Genomic DNA, 23,159 nt, shown 5'->3' on the forward strand with positions numbered 1-23,159 from the left:
AAAACTTTTGTGCAAGGCAAAGTGACATGTGCAAATGTTATCTTGTGACGCCAGCGGATTTTGCCGAATTTTGCGAATCTGCATAAACCACTCCCACCGTTTGACCACACCCATTCAAGTGTCCGGTCAAGTGCAAGTTCAGAAATAAATTTATGCCCAAAAATTTTAAAAGAATTCAATGCATTTAAAATTGAATAAAATGGCAGCAAATCAGACACTTTGCAGCAGTAATGTCATTTGCAATCAATCAATCAATCAATCAATCAATCAAAGAAAATAATTAATGAAGTACCTTTCAGGTAGAGTCAGTCACAGCATCAGGCCACGTCCAACTGTCAATTTTCTCTTTGCTAGCTTGCCAGGTGCAGCAATCTTCTCTGTTGGTCGGTCAGTCCTCTGTCTCTTTCTTTCAACTGAATTGGAAAGGGGTGCACCGATCCTGGAAGTAATGCAATACCAGGTCAATGCGTGGAGTGGACAGAGCAAGCTCCGATTCCAGCTCCCTGTTCTAAAAATCCATTTAATATATGGTCCCCAGATAGGGGACGTATCAGATATTAAACTGATAAGAACAGATACTACACTTGATCTTAGCCAGAAGGCCGAGAAGCGATGGCAAGCGCTCGGCACCTGTTCTGGCGCCCTTCCGTGTTCACTGTGCACCGCTCAAGGTGTGCACCATGCTGCTGCAGCCCTATTTTGTTTTTTTTTTTGTTTTTTTTTCCTTTCCCTTAATGAAGTAGAAATCAATTAGCTTGTGCAGGTTTTCCCTACCTGCCACCAAAAGTGAAAAAAAAGAAAAGAAAAACTTTTGTGCAAGGCAAAGTGACATGTGCAAATGTTATCTTGTGACGCCAGCGGATTTTGCCGAATTTTGCGAATCTGCATAAACCACTCCCACCGTTTGACCACACCCATTCAAGTGTCCGGTCAAGTGCAAGTTCAGAAATAAATTTATGCCCAAAAATTTTAAAAGAATTCAATGCATTTAAAATTGAATAAAATGGCAGCAAATCAGACACTTTGCAGCAGTAATGTCATTTGCAATCAATCAATCAATCAATCAATCAATCAAAGAAAATAATTAATGAAGTACCTTTCAGGTAGAGTCAGTCACAGCATCAGGCCACGTCCAACTGTCAATTTTCTCTTTGCTAGCTTGCCAGGTGCAGCAATCTTCTCTGTTGGTCGGTCAGTCCTCTGTCTCTTTCTTTCAACTGAATTGGAAAGGGGTGCACCGATCCTGGAAGTAATGCAATACCAGGTCAATGCGTGGAGTGGACAGAGCAAGCTCCGATTCCAGCTCCCTGTTCTAAAAATCCATTTAATATATGGTCCCCAGATAGGGGACGTATCAGATATTAAACTGATAAGAACAGATACTACACTTGATCTTAGCCAGAAGGCCGAGAAGCGATGGCAAGCGCTCGGCACCTGTTCTGGCGCCCTTCCGTGTTCACTGTGCACCGCTCAAGGTGTGCACCATGCTGCTGCAGCCCTATTTTGTTTTTTTTTTTGTTTTTTTTTCCTTTCCCTTAATGAAGTAGAAATCAATTAGCTTGTGCAGGTTTTCCCTACCTGCCACCAAAAGTGAAAAAAAAGAAAAGAAAAACTTTTGTGCAAGGCAAAGTGACATGTGCAAATGTTATCTTGTGACGCCAGCGGATTTTGCCGAATTTTGCGAATCTGCATAAACCACTCCCACCGTTTGACCACACCCATTCAAGTGTCCGGTCAAGTGCAAGTTCAGAAATAAATTTATGCCCAAAAATTTTAAAAGAATTCAATGCATTTAAAATTGAATAAAATGGCAGCAAATCAGACACTTTGCAGCAGTAATGTCATTTGCAATCAATCAATCAATCAATCAATCAATCAAAGAAAATAATTAATGAAGTACCTTTCAGGTAGAGTCAGTCACAGCATCAGGCCACGTCCAACTGTCAATTTTCTCTTTGCTAGCTTGCCAGGTGCAGCAATCTTCTCTGTTGGTCGGTCAGTCCTCTGTCTCTTTCTTTCAACTGAATTGGAAAGGGGTGCACCGATCCTGGAAGTAATGCAATACCAGGTCAATGCGTGGAGTGGACAGAGCAAGCTCCGATTCCAGCTCCCTGTTCTAAAAATCCATTTAATATATGGTCCCCAGATAGGGGACGTATCAGATATTAAACTGATAAGAACAGATACTACACTTGATCTTAGCCAGAAGGCCGAGAAGCGATGGCAAGCGCTCGGCACCTGTTCTGGCGCCCTTCCGTGTTCACTGTGCACCGCTCAAGGTGTGCACCATGCTGCTGCAGCCCTATTTTGTTTTTTTTTTTGTTTTTTTTTCCTTTCCCTTAATGAAGTAGAAATCAATTAGCTTGTGCAGGTTTTCCCTACCTGCCACCAAAAGTGAAAAAAAAGAAAAGAAAAACTTTTGTGCAAGGCAAAGTGACATGTGCAAATGTTATCTTGTGACGCCAGCGGATTTTGCCGAATTTTGCGAATCTGCATAAACCACTCCCACCGTTTGACCACACCCATTCAAGTGTCCGGTCAAGTGCAAGTTCAGAAATAAATTTATGCCCAAAAATTTTAAAAGAATTCAATGCATTTAAAATTGAATAAAATGGCAGCAAATCAGACACTTTGCAGCAGTAATGTCATTTGCAATCAATCAATCAATCAATCAATCAATCAAAGAAAATAATTAATGAAGTACCTTTCAGGTAGAGTCAGTCACAGCATCAGGCCACGTCCAACTGTCAATTTTCTCTTTGCTAGCTTGCCAGGTGCAGCAATCTTCTCTGTTGGTCGGTCAGTCCTCTGTCTCTTTCTTTCAACTGAATTGGAAAGGGGTGCACCGATCCTGGAAGTAATGCAATACCAGGTCAATGCGTGGAGTGGACAGAGCAAGCTCCGATTCCAGCTCCCTGTTCTAAAAATCCATTTAATATATGGTCCCCAGATAGGGGACGTATCAGATATTAAACTGATAAGAACAGATACTACACTTGATCTTAGCCAGAAGGCCGAGAAGCGATGGCAAGCGCTCGGCACCTGTTCTGGCGCCCTTCCGTGTTCACTGTGCACCGCTCAAGGTGTGCACCATGCTGCTGCAGCCCTATTTTGTTTTTTTTTTTGTTTTTTTTTCCTTTCCCTTAATGAAGTAGAAATCAATTAGCTTGTGCAGGTTTTCCCTACCTGCCACCAAAAGTGAAAAAAAAGAAAAGAAAAACTTTTGTGCAAGGCAAAGTGACATGTGCAAATGTTATCTTGTGACGCCAGCGGATTTTGCCGAATTTTGCGAATCTGCATAAACCACTCCCACCGTTTGACCACACCCATTCAAGTGTCCGGTCAAGTGCAAGTTCAGAAATAAATTTATGCCCAAAAATTTTAAAAGAATTCAATGCATTTAAAATTGAATAAAATGGCAGCAAATCAGACACTTTGCAGCAGTAATGTCATTTGCAATCAATCAATCAATCAATCAATCAATCAAAGAAAATAATTAATGAAGTACCTTTCAGGTAGAGTCAGTCACAGCATCAGGCCACGTCCAACTGTCAATTTTCTCTTTGCTAGCTTGCCAGGTGCAGCAATCTTCTCTGTTGGTCGGTCAGTCCTCTGTCTCTTTCTTTCAACTGAATTGGAAAGGGGTGCACCGATCCTGGAAGTAATGCAATACCAGGTCAATGCGTGGAGTGGACAGAGCAAGCTCCGATTCCAGCTCCCTGTTCTAAAAATCCATTTAATATATGGTCCCCAGATAGGGGACGTATCAGATATTAAACTGATAAGAACAGATACTACACTTGATCTTAGCCAGAAGGCCGAGAAGCGATGGCAAGCGCTCGGCACCTGTTCTGGCGCCCTTCCGTGTTCACTGTGCACCGCTCAAGGTGTGCACCATGCTGCTGCAGCCCTATTTTGTTTTTTTTTTTGTTTTTTTTTCCTTTCCCTTAATGAAGTAGAAATCAATTAGCTTGTGCAGGTTTTCCCTACCTGCCACCAAAAGTGAAAAAAAAGAAAAGAAAAACTTTTGTGCAAGGCAAAGTGACATGTGCAAATGTTATCTTGTGACGCCAGCGGATTTTGCCGAATTTTGCGAATCTGCATAAACCACTCCCACCGTTTGACCACACCCATTCAAGTGTCCGGTCAAGTGCAAGTTCAGAAATAAATTTATGCCCAAAAATTTTAAAAGAATTCAATGCATTTAAAATTGAATAAAATGGCAGCAAATCAGACACTTTGCAGCAGTAATGTCATTTGCAATCAATCAATCAATCAATCAATCAATCAAAGAAAATAATTAATGAAGTACCTTTCAGGTAGAGTCAGTCACAGCATCAGGCCACGTCCAACTGTCAATTTTCTCTTTGCTAGCTTGCCAGGTGCAGCAATCTTCTCTGTTGGTCGGTCAGTCCTCTGTCTCTTTCTTTCAACTGAATTGGAAAGGGGTGCACCGATCCTGGAAGTAATGCAATACCAGGTCAATGCGTGGAGTGGACAGAGCAAGCTCCGATTCCAGCTCCCTGTTCTAAAAATCCATTTAATATATGGTCCCCAGATAGGGGACGTATCAGATATTAAACTGATAAGAACAGATTTTTTTTTTTTTTTTTTTTTTTTTTTTTTTTTTTTTTTTTTTTTTTTTTTTTCCATATCTCTCAGATATGGATTGGTACTGGGCAAATACTTTATCAGTCCAATCCATTCATCATTCAGATTTGGGTTATTTTCGCAATTTTAATTTTAACAGAGTTTACAGAAAGGAAAAACACAAACAAATCAAGTTAACAGACTTCTCCATTTGGAGAACTTCCAGAACCCTTCCGCATCCAGGTTTTTACTTGCGTCCACCTGATAGTGAAAATAAAGCTTTTCCAAGACCATATTACGACAATCAGTTATGCTCAATTCCTCTTTTTTAAACACGTAAATATTTCTGCTATTCCACAGAACCTCTTTTACACAGGACAAAAAGATCCATAGAACCCGTGCTTTGACGCTTCTTAGTTTCACCAACCCATACATCACAAACTCTCCCGACAAACATTCCAACCCAGTCATTTCCTTACATACACCGTTCACACTCTTCCATACTTGCCTCGCATACTGACATCCCCAAAAGAGATGGTGGACGTCCTCCTCACCAGCACATCCGGTTCTGGGACAGTTTGCGGAAGTCGCCAAGCCCCTCCTATGTTGAGAGCACCTGACCGGCAAAACATTTTGAGCCGATAACCACATTACGTCTTTCTGCGCATTTGATATGTCATATTTATATATTTTATCCCACACTTCCTTTGCTTTTGCGGAAGTTAGGCCAAGTATGGGACACTGTACCTGGTTGGTACACAATTTTGAAAGACTTTTTTTGTCAGACACAAATCTAACCATAGGGATATGTTCCAACTGGTGTTTTTTAAGGAAGTCTGCAGCATATGTGTACTGCTTAGGGCAGTGAAAGGCATATGGGCAATTTTTATAATCAATAGGCCAGTTTAAGTGCCTTACTACTGTACCGGCCAAGTACCTTACCATGCATGCAGCTTTGGTCTTTTTCTGCAATGAAAGTACAAAAAATTTTACATAGTTTAAACCAATAAACACAGAGAGGTCTGGGAAGTTTTGTCCCCCCAGCCTCCTAGATTTGCATAGAACCTCCCGTCTAGCTTTCTCCACCGTACTGCCCCAGAAAAAAATAAACAACAATCTACATGTCTTTTTGAGAAACATATCATTCGGTGGGAAGACAGTAGCCACGAACAGGATCATAGGGAGAATTATACTTTTAATTACAAGCAACTTGCCTGTGAATGTGAGCTCCCGTAGCCTCCAGAAGCTGAATTTGCTTTGAATTTTTGACTGGAGTTCCTCCCAATTCTTTAACCCCTTAAGGTCCTCACTGTATTTAATACCAAGGATTTTGATATCCCCGGACACCTTTTGCATGTCAGGGTCAGTGATGTTTGTATTGAAGAAAAAAGGCTTGAATTCACTTTTTTGCCAGTTAATTTTGAAACCAGTACCCACACAAAATAAACTTACACACAACTTCGCTCTCTGCACATCACACATATTCTCACACAACACACACACATCATCCATGTACGCTAGAACCTTTATTGCACACCCCTTGGAGCCTGGAATAAATACGCCTTTGATTACTTTGTCAGCGCGTATCATGGACAGTAGCGGTTCTATGGCGCAGACAAATAACATGGGGGACAGGGGACAACCCTGCCGCACCCCAGACGCCACCACAAACTCACCACTCACCATCCCATTCACTAACACGCAACTCCTTGCACCTTCATACAACCCATACAATAAACGCACAAATTTCTCAGGCAAACCCATCCTCTCTAACAATTTAAACAAGTACTCGTGACCCACTCTGTCAAACGCCTTTTCGAAATCAAGCGCGCACACTATCATACCTTTCCCTCGCTCCTTACAGTCCACCAACACATCTCTCATACATACCGTATTCTCATGCATACTTCTCCCCGGTATAGCACAGGTTTGCTCCTCCTGGATGACGTGATGGATTACTTGCCGCAGCCTGTTGCCCAATATTTTGGCGAAGATTTTATAATCTGCGTTAAGCAGCGAGATAGGACGCCAATTCGCTACATTTTTCTTGTCCCCCTTTTTAAAGAGGAGCTTCACCGTGCCTTTTTTCATTGCCGCAGGCATACTCTGTCCCTCAAACAAGCTTACCATCACTCGCACTACTTCCGCACCAATCATATCCCAGTACCATACGTAAAATTCATTTATCAACCCATCACACCCAGGCGCCTTATTCTTACTCAACTTTCTCACCACATCCCCAATCTCACTTACTGTCACATCATCCAACAAAACACCACTCTCACTCTCAGGCACCTTATTCACAACCACATCCAAAAAGTCATCATCCACCCCCAGATCACACACCTTCCTTTCAAACAACCTAGCATAAAAATCACGCACCACACCCAACATCCCCTCACCATTCACTTCAGCCCCATTCACACCATACACACCTTCCATAACATCCTTGCCACTGCACATTTTTTTGAAAAAGTAGGTTGTACACTTTTCATTAAACTCTTTATGCTTTACCCGGGACCTAAATTGAATTTCCTTTCCTTTGTTAATAAACCAGTTGTTTACCAGTTGCTTTTCTTTATTTAAGGCAGCCTGGACATTGTAGCCCAGCTCCTTTATTTTTTGAAGATAAAGCAGTCTCTTGCACTGCCAGTAATACCTGAGACGCCGTTCTTTGGCGTTTTTACGTCCTTCCCTCTTAAAGAAGGAGGAAATTTTAAACTTTACCCACAACCACCATTCAATAATGTTGGGGAATGAGCTGATTTTTTGTTTCCAGCCGTTATAGCTGGCTGCGAACCTTTTTTTAACAGCGGGGTTGCGCAATAATCTGGCGTTTAACCGCCACAACCCACGTCCATACTGGACTTGGCCCACCTGAAAGGTGGCGACCATGCAGACATGGTCCGAAAAGCATACACGATCCTGTGTAAGGTTTGTACACTCTACAGTTTTACCAGATGTCAAGAAATAATCAATTCGGGACGCGGTTTTCCCGCTATCCGAGAAATATGTATCACCCGCGTCTTTTACACCACCAACATCTACCAGGTTAAATTCACTCAGTAGAGATTTGAGTTTGTTACCAGTTATATCCGTACCTGATTGCTTGGCACAGCCTCTACTCACTTTGTCATACGTGCAGTTATAGTCACCACACATGATAACTGGAGTCGTACCCTGTAAATAAAAACGTAATTTCTCAAACAATGCTAACCTGTTGTTTTTACAAGTGTGAGCATATGTGTTGATGAGGCGGAAATCCCAACCTAGGTATGAAAGCCCCAGCATGATACACCTGCCAGGTTCAATAACAGAAAAATTTTTAACACAAATATCAGGGTTTTGCAATAATACCCCCACCCCGTCATTTTTGTTGCTGCTTGTGTAAGACCACTTAGCGATACCGTTCCATTCGTTCCGTCGCGGCATGCGGTTTAGGCCGCACTCTTGAACGCAAACTATGTCGCACTTTTTAGTGGCCAGGAAGTCCAAGATGGCAGATCTTCTCCCTGCAGCAGAAAAAACCCTCACGTTCTGAGAGCAAATCTTGAGTGAGGCTGGCATTGAAAGAAGATGTTAGTGGGTAACACGGAATTCACACTTGTCAGGTACCTGACCGAAACTGCGTGATGCGTTTTAACTCATCAATTCCTCCCTCCTCCAGGTAACTCGTCCCCACAGATGATGCCGGGGACAGCGGAGACACCGGAGCGGCAGGAGAAGCAGGAGAAGCAGGAGAAGCAGGTAATATGGGCAAAAATACAGGCTTTGCTAATTTGGGTATTGCAGAAGCAGAGCTCCCAGCATGCTCTGGGTCGACTTTCTGCTTCTTAGCAGAGGAAACTTCTGGCAGTTTGGACTTTAACCCCCTCACTGCTGCAGCTGGTTTGGCAGCCTGGGTTGGCGGAATGACATCAGATAGTTCCATGGATTCAATAACTTCAGAGGGGCGCACCCCGCTTACACTGGGGGACACCACCTCCTCCACCATCTCCTCCAAGGCAGAGTCCAGAACATCCATTGCGTCCCGTACAGAGGTTAATACAGGGGTCTCGGGTATTACAGTTGGCCCGGGCGGGGTCACAAGCACAGCCTCTGCTACAGCCACGGCCGTAGCCGAGCTGCACGCTTCAGCTGCGCCCATTAACCCCTCCAATGCCGCCGCTTGTACCTCACCCAGTATGTCTGACTCGGCGTAGTCCGGCGGGTCAGTCACAGCCGCAGCGGCGCCCCCAACAGCAGGGGCGCTCACCACACTGGCGTAACTTCGCCGCTCCAGACTCCTGCCCATCCGCCCCTCCATCTCAAGCCGGAATAAGACTTCCTCAGAGGCCTCTGGACACCTCCTGCAGGTATGTCCCGTATCTCCACATATGTCGCATTTACGCACCTCAGTGCACTTGTCAGCTCTGTGACCTGTCGCCCCACAGTTCCTACATGCCTCACCCACATCGCAGGATTCCTTTGTGTGGCCAAAACGATGACAAATACGGCAATACTGTGGTTGGCCGGGATAACTCAAAAACCCCCTCTCTCCAGCTAATGTAAAGTTTGCTGGAGGGTGCATAACTCCACCAATTCCGCTTGGGTCCGGTTTGAATTTAACCCAATACTTGGAAAATCCAGTGTAAACCCCTCTATAGTTTTTCTGGTCCACTGCCCCCCTTACAGAGGAGCAGTAGTGCCCCAGAAATGCTTTAACCAACTTTCTCTCCAAATATGGGTTATACATATGTACAGTCACAACCTTTTCAAATTGAGAGAACAGAGGGATCACAGTAAAGTCTTGCAAATAAGCATGGTTGGCAAACTTTTTGGTGTTCTCAAAGGTATTAAGGCAGAGTCCACCTTCATAAAATGACACGTCAAAAGTCTTTATGTGGTTAAATTGCTGGATGCAATAAACTTGCTTAACATCAACCTGCAACAATTCCTCCAGTACCTTTTCAATGAAGTGTTTCAAACCTGCTTCTCCAGTGATGCTTTTTTGACAGACGAACCTGATGGTATGGCGTTCCGATGTCATGGTTTCCTATGGAAAAAATGCCCTTGGCACGAAAATGGCTCCGGTCCTTTCCAGAAGGCTAGGGCGGACCCCCGATCACACCGGCTCTCCCACCCAGACCAAGCTATGACACTTGGTCTTAGGCATAAGGCCGAGAAGCGATGGCAAGCGCTCGGCACCTGTTCTGGCGCCCTTCCGTGTTCACTGTGCACCGCTCAAGGTGTGCACCATGCTGCTGCAGCCCTATTTTGTTTTTTTTTTTGTTTTTTTTTCCTTTCCCTTAATGAAGTAGAAATCAATTAGCTTGTGCAGGTTTTCCCTACCTGCCACCAAAAGTGAAAAAAAAGAAAAGAAAAACTTTTGTGCAAGGCAAAGTGACATGTGCAAATGTTATCTTGTGACGCCAGCGGATTTTGCCGAATTTTGCGAATCTGCATAAACCACTCCCACCGTTTGACCACACCCATTCAAGTGTCCGGTCAAGTGCAAGTTCAGAAATAAATTTATGCCCAAAAATTTTAAAAGAATTCAATGCATTTAAAATTGAATAAAATGGCAGCAAATCAGACACTTTGCAGCAGTAATGTCATTTGCAATCAATCAATCAATCAATCAATCAATCAAAGAAAATAATTAATGAAGTACCTTTCAGGTAGAGTCAGTCACAGCATCAGGCCACGTCCAACTGTCAATTTTCTCTTTGCTAGCTTGCCAGGTGCAGCAATCTTCTCTGTTGGTCGGTCAGTCCTCTGTCTCTTTCTTTCAACTGAATTGGAAAGGGGTGCACCGATCCTGGAAGTAATGCAATACCAGGTCAATGCGTGGAGTGGACAGAGCAAGCTCCGATTCCAGCTCCCTGTTCTAAAAATCCATTTAATATATGGTCCCCAGATAGGGGACGTATCAGATATTAAACTGATAAGAACAGATACTACACTTGATCTTAGCCAGAAGGCCGAGAAGCGATGGCAAGCGCTCGGCACCTGTTCTGGCGCCCTTCCGTGTTCACTGTGCACCGCTCAAGGTGTGCACCATGCTGCTGCAGCCCTATTTTGTTTTTTTTTTTGTTTTTTTTTCCTTTCCCTTAATGAAGTAGAAATCAATTAGCTTGTGCAGGTTTTCCCTACCTGCCACCAAAAGTGAAAAAAAAGAAAAGAAAAACTTTTGTGCAAGGCAAAGTGACATGTGCAAATGTTATCTTGTGACGCCAGCGGATTTTGCCGAATTTTGCGAATCTGCATAAACCACTCCCACCGTTTGACCACACCCATTCAAGTGTCCGGTCAAGTGCAAGTTCAGAAATAAATTTATGCCCAAAAATTTTAAAAGAATTCAATGCATTTAAAATTGAATAAAATGGCAGCAAATCAGACACTTTGCAGCAGTAATGTCATTTGCAATCAATCAATCAATCAATCAATCAATCAAAGAAAATAATTAATGAAGTACCTTTCAGGTAGAGTCAGTCACAGCATCAGGCCACGTCCAACTGTCAATTTTCTCTTTGCTAGCTTGCCAGGTGCAGCAATCTTCTCTGTTGGTCGGTCAGTCCTCTGTCTCTTTCTTTCAACTGAATTGGAAAGGGGTGCACCGATCCTGGAAGTAATGCAATACCAGGTCAATGCGTGGAGTGGACAGAGCAAGCTCCGATTCCAGCTCCCTGTTCTAAAAATCCATTTAATATATGGTCCCCAGATAGGGGACGTATCAGATATTAAACTGATAAGAACAGATACTACACTTGATCTTAGCCAGAAGGCCGAGAAGCGATGGCAAGCGCTCGGCACCTGTTCTGGCGCCCTTCCGTGTTCACTGTGCACCGCTCAAGGTGTGCACCATGCTGCTGCAGCCCTATTTTGTTTTTTTTTTTGTTTTTTTTTCCTTTCCCTTAATGAAGTAGAAATCAATTAGCTTGTGCAGGTTTTCCCTACCTGCCACCAAAAGTGAAAAAAAAGAAAAGAAAAACTTTTGTGCAAGGCAAAGTGACATGTGCAAATGTTATCTTGTGACGCCAGCGGATTTTGCCGAATTTTGCGAATCTGCATAAACCACTCCCACCGTTTGACCACACCCATTCAAGTGTCCGGTCAAGTGCAAGTTCAGAAATAAATTTATGCCCAAAAATTTTAAAAGAATTCAATGCATTTAAAATTGAATAAAATGGCAGCAAATCAGACACTTTGCAGCAGTAATGTCATTTGCAATCAATCAATCAATCAATCAATCAATCAAAGAAAATAATTAATGAAGTACCTTTCAGGTAGAGTCAGTCACAGCATCAGGCCACGTCCAACTGTCAATTTTCTCTTTGCTAGCTTGCCAGGTGCAGCAATCTTCTCTGTTGGTCGGTCAGTCCTCTGTCTCTTTCTTTCAACTGAATTGGAAAGGGGTGCACCGATCCTGGAAGTAATGCAATACCAGGTCAATGCGTGGAGTGGACAGAGCAAGCTCCGATTCCAGCTCCCTGTTCTAAAAATCCATTTAATATATGGTCCCCAGATAGGGGACGTATCAGATATTAAACTGATAAGAACAGATACTACACTTGATCTTAGCCAGAAGGCCGAGAAGCGATGGCAAGCGCTCGGCACCTGTTCTGGCGCCCTTCCGTGTTCACTGTGCACCGCTCAAGGTGTGCACCATGCTGCTGCAGCCCTATTTTGTTTTTTTTTTTGTTTTTTTTTCCTTTCCCTTAATGAAGTAGAAATCAATTAGCTTGTGCAGGTTTTCCCTACCTGCCACCAAAAGTGAAAAAAAAGAAAAGAAAAACTTTTGTGCAAGGCAAAGTGACATGTGCAAATGTTATCTTGTGACGCCAGCGGATTTTGCCGAATTTTGCGAATCTGCATAAACCACTCCCACCGTTTGACCACACCCATTCAAGTGTCCGGTCAAGTGCAAGTTCAGAAATAAATTTATGCCCAAAAATTTTAAAAGAATTCAATGCATTTAAAATTGAATAAAATGGCAGCAAATCAGACACTTTGCAGCAGTAATGTCATTTGCAATCAATCAATCAATCAATCAATCAATCAAAGAAAATAATTAATGAAGTACCTTTCAGGTAGAGTCAGTCACAGCATCAGGCCACGTCCAACTGTCAATTTTCTCTTTGCTAGCTTGCCAGGTGCAGCAATCTTCTCTGTTGGTCGGTCAGTCCTCTGTCTCTTTCTTTCAACTGAATTGGAAAGGGGTGCACCGATCCTGGAAGTAATGCAATACCAGGTCAATGCGTGGAGTGGACAGAGCAAGCTCCGATTCCAGCTCCCTGTTCTAAAAATCCATTTAATATATGGTCCCCAGATAGGGGACGTATCAGATATTAAACTGATAAGAACAGATACTACACTTGATCTTAGCCAGAAGGCCGAGAAGCGATGGCAAGCGCTCGGCACCTGTTCTGGCGCCCTTCCGTGTTCACTGTGCACCGCTCAAGGTGTGCACCATGCTGCTGCAGCCCTATTTTGTTTTTTTTTTTGTTTTTTTTTCCTTTCCCTTAATGAAGTAGAAATCAATTAGCTTGTGCAGGTTTTCCCTACCTGCCACCAAAAGTGAAAAAAAAGAAAAGAAAAACTTTTGTGCAAGGCAAAGTGACATGTGCAAATGTTATCTTGTGACGCCAGCGGATTTTGCCGAATTTTGCGAATCTGCATAAACCACTCCCACCGTTTGACCACACCCATTCAAGTGTCCGGTCAAGTGCAAGTTCAGAAATAAATTTATGCCCAAAAATTTTAAAAGAATTCAATGCATTTAAAATTGAATAAAATGGCAGCAAATCAGACACTTTGCAGCAGTAATGTCATTTGCAATCAATCAATCAATCAATCAATCAATCAAAGAAAATAATTAATGAAGTACCTTTCAGGTAGAGTCAGTCACAGCATCAGGCCACGTCCAACTGTCAATTTTCTCTTTGCTAGCTTGCCAGGTGCAGCAATCTTCTCTGTTGGTCGGTCAGTCCTCTGTCTCTTTCTTTCAACTGAATTGGAAAGGGGTGCACCGATCCTGGAAGTAATGCAATACCAGGTCAATGCGTGGAGTGGACAGAGCAAGCTCCGATTCCAGCTCCCTGTTCTAAAAATCCATTTAATATATGGTCCCCAGATAGGGGACGTATCAGATATTAAACTGATAAGAACAGATACTACACTTGATCTTAGCCAGAAGGCCGAGAAGCGATGGCAAGCGCTCGGCACCTGTTCTGGCGCCCTTCCGTGTTCACTGTGCACCGCTCAAGGTGTGCACCATGCTGCTGCAGCCCTATTTTGTTTTTTTTTTTGTTTTTTTTTCCTTTCCCTTAATGAAGTAGAAATCAATTAGCTTGTGCAGGTTTTCCCTACCTGCCACCAAAAGTGAAAAAAAAGAAAAGAAAAACTTTTGTGCAAGGCAAAGTGACATGTGCAAATGTTATCTTGTGACGCCAGCGGATTTTGCCGAATTTTGCGAATCTGCATAAACCACTCCCACCGTTTGACCACACCCATTCAAGTGTCCGGTCAAGTGCAAGTTCAGAAATAAATTTATGCCCAAAAATTTTAAAAGAATTCAATGCATTTAAAATTGAATAAAATGGCAGCAAATCAGACACTTTGCAGCAGTAATGTCATTTGCAATCAATCAATCAATCAATCAATCAATCAAAGAAAATAATTAATGAAGTACCTTTCAGGTAGAGTCAGTCACAGCATCAGGCCACGTCCAACTGTCAATTTTCTCTTTGCTAGCTTGCCAGGTGCAGCAATCTTCTCTGTTGGTCGGTCAGTCCTCTGTCTCTTTCTTTCAACTGAATTGGAAAGGGGTGCACCGATCCTGGAAGTAATGCAATACCAGGTCAATGCGTGGAGTGGACAGAGCAAGCTCCGATTCCAGCTCCCTGTTCTAAAAATCCATTTAATATATGGTCCCCAGATAGGGGACGTATCAGATATTAAACTGATAAGAACAGATACTACACTTGATCTTAGCCAGAAGGCCGAGAAGCGATGGCAAGCGCTCGGCACCTGTTCTGGCGCCCTTCCGTGTTCACTGTGCACCGCTCAAGGTGTGCACCATGCTGCTGCAGCCCTATTTTGTTTTTTTTTTTGTTTTTTTTTCCTTTCCCTTAATGAAGTAGAAATCAATTAGCTTGTGCAGGTTTTCCCTACCTGCCACCAAAAGTGAAAAAAAAGAAAAGAAAAACTTTTGTGCAAGGCAAAGTGACATGTGCAAATGTTATCTTGTGACGCCAGCGGATTTTGCCGAATTTTGCGAATCTGCATAAACCACTCCCACCGTTTGACCACACCCATTCAAGTGTCCGGTCAAGTGCAAGTTCAGAAATAAATTTATGCCCAAAAATTTTAAAAGAATTCAATGCATTTAAAATTGAATAAAATGGCAGCAAATCAGACACTTTGCAGCAGTAATGTCATTTGCAATCAATCAATCAATCAATCAATCAATCAAAGAAAATAATTAATGAAGTACCTTTCAGGTAGAGTCAGTCACAGCATCAGGCCACGTCCAACTGTCAATTTTCTCTTTGCTAGCTTGCCAGGTGCAGCAATCTTCTCTGTTGGTCGGTCAGTCCTCTGTCTCTTTCTTTCAACTGAATTGGAAAGGGGTGCACCGATCCTGGAAGTAATGCAATACCAGGTCAATGCGTGGAGTGGACAGAGCAAGCTCCGATTCCAGCTCCCTGTTCTAAAAATCCATTTAATATATGGTCCCCAGATAGGGGACGTATCAGATATTAAACTGATAAGAACAGATACTACACTTGATCTTAGCCAGAAGGCCGAGAAGCGATGGCAAGCGCTCGGCACCTGTTCTGGCGCCCTTCCGTGTTCACTGTGCACCGCTCAAGGTGTGCACCATGCTGCTGCAGCCCTATTTTGTTTTTTTTTTTGTTTTTTTTTCCTTTCCCTTAATGAAGTAGAAATCAATTAGCTTGTGCAGGTTTTCCCTACCTGCCACCAAAAGTGAAAAAAAAGAAAAGAAAAACTTTTGTGCAAGGCAAAGTGACATGTGCAAATGTTATCTTGTGACGCCAGCGGATTTTGCCGAATTTTGCGAATCTGCATAAACCACTCCCACCGTTTGACCACACCCATTCAAGTGTCCGGTCAAGTGCAAGTTCAGAAATAAATTTATGCCCAAAAATTTTAAAAGAATTCAATGCATTTAAAATTGAATAAAATGGCAGCAAATCAGACACTTTGCAGCAGTAATGTCATTTGCAATCAATCAATCAATCAATCAATCAATCAAAGAAAATAATTAATGAAGTACCTTTCAGGTAGAGTCAGTCACAGCATCAGGCCACGTCCAACTGTCAATTTTCTCTTTGCTAGCTTGCCAGGTGCAGCAATCTTCTCTGTTGGTCGGTCAGTCCTCTGTCTCTTTCTTTCAACTGAATTGGAAAGGGGTGCACCGATCCTGGAAGTAATGCAATACCAGGTCAATGCGTGGAGTGGACAGAGCAAGCTCCGATTCCAGCTCCCTGTTCTAAAAATCCATTTAATATATGGTCCCCAGATAGGGGACGTATCAGATATTAAACTGATAAGAACAGATACTACACTTGATCTTAGCCAGAAGGCCGAGAAGCGATGGCAAGCGCTCGGCACCTGTTCTGGCGCCCTTCCGTGTTCACTGTGCACCGCTCAAGGTGTGCACCATGCTGCTGCAGCCCTATTTTGTTTTTTTTTTTGTTTTTTTTTCCTTTCCCTTAATGAAGTAGAAATCAATTAGCTTGTGCAGGTTTTCCCTACCTGCCACCAAAAGTGAAAAAAAAGAAAAGAAAAACTTTTGTGCAAGGCAAAGTGACATGTGCAAATGTTATCTTGTGACGCCAGCGGATTTTGCCGAATTTTGCGAATCTGCATAAACCACTCCCACCGTTTGACCACACCCATTCAAGTGTCCGGTCAAGTGCAAGTTCAGAAATAAATTTATGCCCAAAAATTTTAAAAGAATTCAATGCATTTAAAATTGAATAAAATGGCAGCAAATCAGACACTTTGCAGCAGTAATGTCATTTGCAATCAATCAATCAATCAATCAATCAATCAAAGAAAATAATTAATGAAGTACCTTTCAGGTAGAGTCAGTCACAGCATCAGGCCACGTCCAACTGTCAATTTTCTCTTTGCTAGCTTGCCAGGTGCAGCAATCTTCTCTGTTGGTCGGTCAGTCCTCTGTCTCTTTCTTTCAACTGAATTGGAAAGGGGTGCACCGATCCTGGAAGTAATGCAATACCAGGTCAATGCGTGGAGTGGACAGAGCAAGCTCCGATTCCAGCTCCCTGTTCTAAAAATCCATTTAATATATGGTCCCCAGATAGGGGACGTATCAGATATTAAACTGATAAGAACAGATACTACACTTGATCTTAGCCAGAAGGCCGAGAAGCGATGGCAAGCGCTCGGCACCTGTTCTGGCGCCCTTCCGTGTTCACTGTGCACCGCTCAAGGTGTGCACCATGCTGCTGCAGCCCTATTTTGTTTTTTTTTTTGTTTTTTTTTCCTTTCCCTTAATGAAGTAGAAATCAATTAGCTTGTGCAGGTTTTCCCTACCTGCCACCAAAAGTGAAAAAAAAGAAAAGAAAAACTTTTGTGCAAGGCAAAGTGACATGTGCAAATGTTATCTTGTGACGCCAGCGGATTTTGCCGAATTTTGCGAATCTGCATAAACCACTCCCACCGTTTGACCACACCCATTCAAGTGTCCGGTCAAGTGCAAGTTCAGAAATAAATTTATGCCCAAAAATTTTAAAAGAATTCAATGCATTTAAAATTGAATAAAATGGCAGCAAATCAGACACTTTGCAGCAGTAATGTCATTTGCAATCAATCAATCAATCAATCAATCAATCAAAGAAAATAATTAATGAAGTACCTTTCAGGTAGAGTCAGTCACAGCATCAGGCCACGTCCAACTGTCAATTTTCTCTTTGCTAGCTTGCCAGGTGCAGCAATCTTCTCTGTTGGTCGGTCAGTCCTCTGTCTCTTTCTTTCAACTGAATTGGAAAGGGGTGCACCGATCCTGGAAGTAATGCAATACCAGGTCAATGCGTGGAGTGGACAGAGCAAGCTCCGATTCCAGCTCCCTGTTCTAAAAATCCATTTAATATATGGTCCCCAGATAGGGGACGTATCAGATATTAAACTGATAAGAACAGATACTACACTTGATCTTAGCCAGAAGGCCGAGAAGCGATGGCAAGCGCTCGGCACCTGTTCTGGCGCCCTTCCGTGTTCACTGTGCACCGCTCAAGGTGTGCACCATGCTGCTGCAGCCCTATTTTGTTTTTTTTTTTGTTTTTTTTTCCTTTCCCTTAATGAAGTAGAAATCAATTAGCTTGTGCAGGTTTTCCCTACCTGCCACCAAAAGTGAAAAAAAAGAAAAGAAAAACTTTTGTGCAAGGCAAAGTGACATGTGCAAATGTTATCTTGTGACGCCAGCGGATTTTGCCGAATTTTGCGAATCTGCATAAACCACTCCCACCGTTTGACCACACCCATTCAAGTGTCCGGTCAAGTGCAAGTTCAGAAATAAATTTATGCCCAAAAATTTTAAAAGAATTCAATGCATTTAAAATTGAATAAAATGGCAGCAAATCAGACACTTTGCAGCAGTAATGTCATTTGCAATCAATCAATCAATCAATCAATCAATCAAAGAAAATAATTAATGAAGTACCTTTCAGGTAGAGTCAGTCACAGCATCAGGCCACGTCCAACTGTCAATTTTCTCTTTGCTAGCTTGCCAGGTGCAGCAATCTTCTCTGTTGGTCGGTCAGTCCTCTGTCTCTTTCTTTCAACTGAATTGGAAAGGGGTGCACCGATCCTGGAAGTAATGCAATACCAGGTCAATGCGTGGAGTGGACAGAGCAAGCTCCGATTCCAGCTCCCTGTTCTAAAAATCCATTTAATATATGGTCCCCAGATAGGGGACGTATCAGATATTAAACTGATAAGAACAGATACTACACTTGATCTTAGCCAGAAGGCCGAGAAGCGATGGCAAGCGCTCGGCACCTGTTCTGGCGCCCTTCCGTGTTCACTGTGCACCGCTCAAGGTGTGCACCATGCTGCTGCAGCCCTATTTTGTTTTTTTTTTTGTTTTTTTTTCCTTTCCCTTAATGAAGTAGAAATCAATTAGCTTGTGCAGGTTTTCCCTACCTGCCACCAAAAGTGAAAAAAAAGAAAAGAAAAACTTTTGTGCAAGGCAAAGTGACATGTGCAAATGTTATCTTGTGACGCCAGCGGATTTTGCCGAATTTTGCGAATCTGCATAAACCACTCCCACCGTTTGACCACACCCATTCAAGTGTCCGGTCAAGTGCAAGTTCAGAAATAAATTTATGCCCAAAAATTTTAAAAGAATTCAATGCATTTAAAATTGAATAAAATGGCAGCAAATCAGACACTTTGCAGCAGTAATGTCATTTGCAATCAATCAATCAATCAATCAATCAATCAAAGAAAATAATTAATGAAGTACCTTTCAGGTAGAGTCAGTCACAGCATCAGGCCACGTCCAACTGTCAATTTTCTCTTTGCTAGCTTGCCAGGTGCAGCAATCTTCTCTGTTGGTCGGTCAGTCCTCTGTCTCTTTCTTTCAACTGAATTGGAAAGGGGTGCACCGATCCTGGAAGTAATGCAATACCAGGTCAATGCGTGGAGTGGACAGAGCAAGCTCCGATTCCAGCTCCCTGTTCTAAAAATCCATTTAATATATGGTCCCCAGATAGGGGACGTATCAGATATTAAACTGATAAGAACAGATTTTTTGATTTACTAGCCACTAAGGGCCATTTTTATTAAGCAAAAAAGTCAAGTAACATACATTTTTATGATTATTCATGTATACAAATAATCACATAATTTAACATAAAATAACATAAATATACAAGTTTACACGTCTCAGTCACAGAAATGCATAAAATATCATATCACAGTTCATTAAAAGATTCCGACTCGGTACATAAGTTGGACACATGGTGACGTCAAGTAGCTGTTCTCCACTCCTCATAATGCCATAATTTTATTGCAGGAGCGTTCTGTTTTTTGTCTAAAACATAATATAAATACATTCCACTAAAACACAGATTTAAAACGTCGCGTGTAGTTAAAAGTTCATGTTTAAAGACTAAAATGTTTCTCGCCGCCCAGAGTGCGCCCTTTGCTGTGTTGATGGCCTTCCACGCCGTCGCCTGATGTCTTTGGGAGGGGCATCTGAATAGTCCATATAAAATAGTTTCAAGGGTTAAAATCTGGAGGTCCGCCATCTTCTTTAAGAGTGGAAAAAACAGCTTCCAGAAGTCTTGCGCGAAACTGCAGTCCCAAAGGAGGTGTTGTATTGTTTCATCTCTCCTACATCCAGTCCTGGGACAGACGGCGGACCTCGCATAGCCCCTCCGGTATTGGAACGCCCGGCATGGAAGGCACATCTGGGCGCAACTCCAGGCGAGGTCTCTCTGTGGGTTAAAAAGATAAGAAGCGTTAATTAAAATCCACGCGGTTTTGCTCTTTTGCTCACTGAGGTTACCAATCTTACACACGATCTCTTTGCTTTTAAAATCTGCGATTAACTTTTTGCTATTCTTAAGAAGTTCAACACTCTTACTTTTTAAGTCATATAAAAACACAATTTTTTCTATTATCACATAGTGCGGGACTAATTTAAAAGAGTAAGGGGCTGTTAAAACAATATCGAACCACTTAAATCTCCGCATAAAAAAACCTAGATAATAACGAGTAAAATATGACCAATGGTTGCTTTTAAAAAGAGTGTTAAAAACGTAGCAAAAATATTTTAATAAAAGGAATCTGCTAAAATCGGGAAAATCCCTCCCCCCGTTCTTTTTGGACTTCATCACTTCACTTCGTTTTAATTTCTCCATAGGGGAGTTCCAAAAGAACGTGTAACAGTTTTTCGTGATTTTTTTAAGCATATTTGTGGGGGGAGGGAACACCATGCTTAAATAGAGTAAAATCGGTAAAATAATCATCTTTAAAACCAGCACTTTACCCTCCATGGACAGATTCCTCAATTTCCAGAGACACAGCTTAGCATTTACCTTGTCCGCCACCATGTTCCAACTTGTCACGCCATTATTAGACTCACTGAAAGAAATGCCTAAAATGGTTATTGACTCTAAAACTGGGACGGGTACATCTTTAAAATCCATTCCTCTCCCAATTTCTAAAACAGAGCTCTTGTTAAAATTAACCTTAAAACCAGAGGCACAGCAATAAAACTCGATTTGTCTTAATGTTTTTAAAAGCGAAGGGGTGTCCCTGCATAAAATCGCGACATCGTCCATGTACCCCACTGCTTTAGCCTCGACCCCCGCCCCCCCTGGGAGGGGGACGCCATGGATCTGCTTGTCTTTGCGTATTACACTTAAAAGAGGCTCTAACGCACAAATAAAAAGCAGTGGGGACAAGGGACACCCCTGTTTTACCCCTGATTCTAAAAAAAATTCCTCTGTTTTAAAACCATTGATTAAAACTTGGCTAGTACAACAGTCATAAAAAGCCCGTAGCGATAATAAAAAACCTTCAGGTATGCCCATCTTCTCTAAAACCTTAAACAGATAAAAATGCGACACTCTGTCGAAGGCTTTTTCAAAGTCTATGGAAAGTATTGCCAAATGACCTCTGCGGCTCTTAGTATCCTCTATCACGTCCTTTATTAAATTAAGGTTCTCCCAGATGTTGCGCCCCGGGATTGCACATACCTGGTTTCCGTGAATTATTTTAGCGGCGATGTTTTTGAAGCGGGTAGCACACAGCTTGGCCATGATTTTATAATCCGTGTTTAGGAGTGTGATTGGCCTCCAATTTTTTAAATCACTTTTTTCTCCTTTTTTATATATCAAAGTTACCACACCTCTTTTCCAGGACCCCGGGATCTGCTTGGATCTAAAAACCTCTAAAAACAAAGTAAAAAGGTCATCCTTTAAAACTTCATAAAACTTTACATAAAATTCGACAGGCATACCATCCAGTCCGGGCACCTTCCCCGTCTTAAAACTTTTAATAACGTCTAAAATTTCCCTCTCATTGGGCTCTCGGGATAAAAAGTTTTGTGAGACAGGGTCTAAAACTGCTGTAATTTCTTTCAGTGAGTCATCTAAAAAAGACTGATCCACGGGCTTAGCACTAAAAAGGTTAGAATAAAAACCATGTACCTTTTTTAAAATATTTTGGATATTAGATTCACCATCAATTTCAGAGATGCACTCTTTTTTACCGTTTGCCTTTTTAAAAAAATATCTGGAACACGTTTCATTTTGTTCTATGTGCTTAATACGGGAGCGGAAGATAATCTCCTTCCCTTTCTTTTCCAGACATTTTCTAATTTCTTCCTTCAGAATTAAAATCTCGTGTTCCATATCAAGGCCATGGTTTTTAAAATAGTAAAAGGTCTGCAAGCGGGTGTTTAAATTGTCATAAAAAGCCCTGTTTTCCTTTGCGATCTTTTTTCCCCATTTGATAAAAAACTTACGAATTTTCTTTTTTGTGTCTTCCCACCAGGCTACGATGGAGGACTGGGGATTTCTTTGCCGCCTGCAGACCGCATAAAACCTTTTAAAATCTTCTGCCACCCGTGGATCGTCTAGCAGGGAAACATTCAATTTCCAAGACCTAAAACCTCTAAAATGATTATTATTAAGATTCACAGTAAAACATATCATTTTATGGTCAGAAAAAACATTGGCTAAAACCTCGCAACTAGATGGCAGTACGTCCTCAGAGCATAAAACAAAATCGATTCTAGAACTACAGGTTGCGTTGCTCCAGGTGGCGCCGGCTTCCTCCGGTATGCCCCTGTTACAAGTTTTGTACACGTCTGTTAAATTATTGTCAATGATTATGTTTTTGAGCATACCGGAGGTTTTATCGTAGTTGCGACTATTGCTGCTTGTCAGCCGGCGCTCACCCTTGAGGACGGTGTTAAAATCCCCGGCAAGGATGAGGGGTTCAGCAGAATTTATATGCAGTTGTAATACCTCCATCATCCTTGCCCTGTCGTCTCTGTTGGGGGAAGCATAAAAATTTAAAAACTGCCATCTAGTGCCGTCAATAAAAGCTTTAACCAATAAAATCCTACCAGGTAAAATTTCTTGGATAAAATCAATTTGAATGTTTCCCCTAAAAAGAATGGCGACCCCGGCGGATCCGGGCTCGTTAGACCCGGACCACGCAGACGAACCATAGATCCAGTCTCTTTCGTAGATTTCGTAGTTTGAACGGTGGGGGATGCTGCACTCCTGCAGGAAAAACACTGATGCCGATAAAAGTGAAAGATAATTCATTAAAGCCGCACGCCTCCTTCTGCTGCTGGCGCTCCTTATATTTAGTGTAATGCCCTTCAGGACTGCCATGAGGAGAGAAGGAGAGGTTATAGTTCACACGAAAAAAACAACGATACTTCATCCCAAGGAAGACTTCCTGGTTTCTGTATGCTAATCTTCTGACCCACCAGCCCGCCTCACTATCTGGCAATCTTCCCCACTCAGGTCAGACCTGGGGGAAAAGGAGAGGGAGCTAGCATCGTCAAAACC

At 42.4% G+C, this 23,159-nt stretch overlaps 16 non-coding genes and 2 pseudogenes across 16 annotated transcripts; all 18 read right to left on the bottom strand.

Moving 5' to 3' along the window:
* Positions 1 to 423: 423 nt before the first annotated feature.
* On the bottom strand, positions 424 to 614 carry LOC142188393 (U2 spliceosomal RNA). Its single transcript, XR_012712888.1, has one exon. It is a non-coding gene; the product is annotated as a U2 spliceosomal RNA (small nuclear RNA).
* Positions 615 to 1,227: 613 nt separating this feature from the next.
* On the bottom strand, positions 1,228 to 1,418 carry LOC142188394 (U2 spliceosomal RNA). The gene has a single exon (XR_012712889.1). It is a non-coding gene; the product is annotated as a U2 spliceosomal RNA (small nuclear RNA).
* A 613-nt stretch (positions 1,419 to 2,031) lies between these two features.
* LOC142188395 (U2 spliceosomal RNA) lies at positions 2,032 to 2,222 on the bottom strand. The gene has a single exon (XR_012712890.1). It is a non-coding gene; the product is annotated as a U2 spliceosomal RNA (small nuclear RNA).
* A 613-nt stretch (positions 2,223 to 2,835) lies between these two features.
* On the bottom strand, positions 2,836 to 3,026 carry LOC142188396 (U2 spliceosomal RNA). Its single transcript, XR_012712891.1, has one exon. It is a non-coding gene; the product is annotated as a U2 spliceosomal RNA (small nuclear RNA).
* Positions 3,027 to 3,639: 613 nt separating this feature from the next.
* Positions 3,640 to 3,830, bottom strand: LOC142188397 (U2 spliceosomal RNA). The gene has a single exon (XR_012712892.1). It is a non-coding gene; the product is annotated as a U2 spliceosomal RNA (small nuclear RNA).
* Positions 3,831 to 4,443: 613 nt separating this feature from the next.
* Positions 4,444 to 4,614, bottom strand: LOC142188357 (U2 spliceosomal RNA; annotated as a pseudogene).
* A 5,760-nt stretch (positions 4,615 to 10,374) lies between these two features.
* Positions 10,375 to 10,565, bottom strand: LOC142188398 (U2 spliceosomal RNA). Its single transcript, XR_012712893.1, has one exon. It is a non-coding gene; the product is annotated as a U2 spliceosomal RNA (small nuclear RNA).
* A 613-nt stretch (positions 10,566 to 11,178) lies between these two features.
* Positions 11,179 to 11,369, bottom strand: LOC142188400 (U2 spliceosomal RNA). Its single transcript, XR_012712894.1, has one exon. It is a non-coding gene; the product is annotated as a U2 spliceosomal RNA (small nuclear RNA).
* Positions 11,370 to 11,982: 613 nt separating this feature from the next.
* Positions 11,983 to 12,173, bottom strand: LOC142188402 (U2 spliceosomal RNA). The gene has a single exon (XR_012712896.1). It is a non-coding gene; the product is annotated as a U2 spliceosomal RNA (small nuclear RNA).
* A 613-nt stretch (positions 12,174 to 12,786) lies between these two features.
* LOC142188403 (U2 spliceosomal RNA) lies at positions 12,787 to 12,977 on the bottom strand. Its single transcript, XR_012712897.1, has one exon. It is a non-coding gene; the product is annotated as a U2 spliceosomal RNA (small nuclear RNA).
* Positions 12,978 to 13,590: 613 nt separating this feature from the next.
* LOC142188404 (U2 spliceosomal RNA) lies at positions 13,591 to 13,781 on the bottom strand. The gene has a single exon (XR_012712898.1). It is a non-coding gene; the product is annotated as a U2 spliceosomal RNA (small nuclear RNA).
* Positions 13,782 to 14,394: 613 nt separating this feature from the next.
* LOC142188405 (U2 spliceosomal RNA) lies at positions 14,395 to 14,585 on the bottom strand. Its single transcript, XR_012712899.1, has one exon. It is a non-coding gene; the product is annotated as a U2 spliceosomal RNA (small nuclear RNA).
* Positions 14,586 to 15,198: 613 nt separating this feature from the next.
* LOC142188406 (U2 spliceosomal RNA) lies at positions 15,199 to 15,389 on the bottom strand. The gene has a single exon (XR_012712900.1). It is a non-coding gene; the product is annotated as a U2 spliceosomal RNA (small nuclear RNA).
* A 613-nt stretch (positions 15,390 to 16,002) lies between these two features.
* Positions 16,003 to 16,193, bottom strand: LOC142188318 (U2 spliceosomal RNA). Its single transcript, XR_012712821.1, has one exon. It is a non-coding gene; the product is annotated as a U2 spliceosomal RNA (small nuclear RNA).
* Positions 16,194 to 16,806: 613 nt separating this feature from the next.
* Positions 16,807 to 16,997, bottom strand: LOC142188319 (U2 spliceosomal RNA). Its single transcript, XR_012712822.1, has one exon. It is a non-coding gene; the product is annotated as a U2 spliceosomal RNA (small nuclear RNA).
* A 613-nt stretch (positions 16,998 to 17,610) lies between these two features.
* LOC142188321 (U2 spliceosomal RNA) lies at positions 17,611 to 17,801 on the bottom strand. The gene has a single exon (XR_012712823.1). It is a non-coding gene; the product is annotated as a U2 spliceosomal RNA (small nuclear RNA).
* A 613-nt stretch (positions 17,802 to 18,414) lies between these two features.
* On the bottom strand, positions 18,415 to 18,605 carry LOC142188322 (U2 spliceosomal RNA). The gene has a single exon (XR_012712824.1). It is a non-coding gene; the product is annotated as a U2 spliceosomal RNA (small nuclear RNA).
* Positions 18,606 to 19,218: 613 nt separating this feature from the next.
* On the bottom strand, positions 19,219 to 19,423 carry LOC142188352 (U2 spliceosomal RNA; annotated as a pseudogene).
* Positions 19,424 to 23,159: the final 3,736 nt, after the last annotated feature.

This window comes from Leptodactylus fuscus, unplaced genomic scaffold (assembly GCF_031893055.1).
Source record: "Leptodactylus fuscus isolate aLepFus1 unplaced genomic scaffold, aLepFus1.hap2 HAP2_SCAFFOLD_421, whole genome shotgun sequence".
Classification (NCBI taxonomy): domain Eukaryota; kingdom Metazoa; phylum Chordata; class Amphibia; order Anura; family Leptodactylidae; genus Leptodactylus; species Leptodactylus fuscus.